The sequence below is a fragment of the Triticum urartu genome, chromosome 4 (assembly GCF_003073215.2).
Source record: "Triticum urartu cultivar G1812 chromosome 4, Tu2.1, whole genome shotgun sequence".
Classification (NCBI taxonomy): Eukaryota; Viridiplantae; Streptophyta; class Magnoliopsida; order Poales; family Poaceae; genus Triticum; species Triticum urartu.
The window spans coordinates 147,630,752-147,632,565 of NC_053025.1; positions in this window are offsets into that span (position 1 = coordinate 147,630,752).

Genomic DNA, 1,814 nt, shown 5'->3' on the forward strand with positions numbered 1-1,814 from the left:
ATGGTTTTATATAGATGATGTCCCGCTACCGGACCCTATCCGGGTCGGTCTCCCCGAATCCAACAGTGCTCCCTTAAAGAAACGCCTAAGCTGGCATCCGCAGAGCTCTCAGAGAGAAAGCGACAGGGACGTCCTTCACCTGATGGGCCGGATAAGACTATTGGCTCATTCCGGACTAACCATGATTGGAGTCATGGCCGCATGCATTATGCGGGGGGTGCAGCCGCTTCAATATAGAGGCCACCCCATGTGGGATTTTAACGGGGAGGATGACGCCACCCGTTATGGTCGTAAGGGGCCAGCCTCAGCTGCCGTGCTAGTAAAGATCTTATCCTCTTTATACAAGGGAGAAGAGGAGGAATTCCTCCGCGTCAACCCGCAGGGCGGATTTAGTATGTACAACCCCCCGAGTTGGGTAAGTGAACAATTGTGCCTGCCCATCCGCTTTATATTCCCATGATTAAATATGTAGTCCAATGATTTCAACGCAGGAACTGCGTCAGGAAGTAAAGGATATAAACAGCCGTCCCCCACAACCCGAGGATCCAGAATGGTCCCTCGATCCGGACTCCGAAGAGGATCCGGATATATCGGTGGAGTTGATTGACGGGGTGTTTCATCAGTTAAGCAAGGACAATACCTTGGTGGCCATTACGGCTGATTACCCAGGGTTAATCCTGGCCTCCCAGGTAACAGAGAGCGGAGTCTCATCTCTTTGAGAAGGAATCCATTCTCACGCATTTCAGTTTTCCTGACCGTGTTTTGCAGGGGAGGTTTCCAAGGCGCGAGGCCGAACCTGCGGTGGCTAGCCAACGAGGGGCCGTAGGGCCCCGTGGGGCAAAAAGGAATGTAGTCCGGACTGGGACGCCGGCGCAAAGGTATAGCGCATCCTCTTTTTCCCTAGTGTTATTTCTTCAGGGCATATTAACGTTCGTGCTATCTTCAGGCGAAGAGACCTCGCCGGACTACATCCGGAGAGGTTGCCAACCGCGCCTCCACCAGCCAGGCTCCAACGCCTGGCCCGGAAGCGGGAGCGAACACGAGGCGCGCACCGGACGCTCCTCCGACAGAGGATGCGGACAGGCTGTCTGCCACCAATTCCGAGGTGGAGAGTGCCATGAACCACAGGCGTCGCCGGACAGTTCTTCGCGACGCTTGTTTCTCCCGAGAGGCATTAGATGCCTTCAATTCGGGAGATGCGTACCTCCGTGCCGCTCAAAATGGTTTAACCAGAGCCACGGAGCAATATGTAAAAGACATACGGGTAAGAAAATTTTGGTAAATATATATGTATATACCAGTAGCCCCCGAGACTTGAAACAGTTAGAGTAACTGGTTTAAGGATCATTTGTTATGCAGGTTCTTACAGAGAAGAATACCGTACTGTCCCAGGAGCTGAAAGAGTGCAAAGCCCAACTGGAGACCACACTAGCCGCGGCAGGGGAGCCTAAAGAGACCCCCTCTGGTAAGATACACTTCGAAAGATTAATATCTTGCAAAGTGCGGCGTGGGTATGAATCTGCCAAATCATATTGCAGATGGCGCCGGAATGGATCCAGAGAGGCAACAACTCTTACGCCGGCTAAAGGCCGGTGAGAGTATGTTGACAAGGGTGAGGCGGGAGAAGAATGAGCTTCAGGATGCCAACACCAAGCTGGACGTTGAGCTTAAAGATGTTCGTGGCCAGCTGTTGGACTCTACTAAGGAGAATCAACGGCTTCGATGCGGCATATTTAGTAAGTGCTTAAGCGAATCTTTGAAAGAAAAGAGTTCGGTGAGGAAGTCGACTAACAGAGTAATGTCTGTAGGTATGC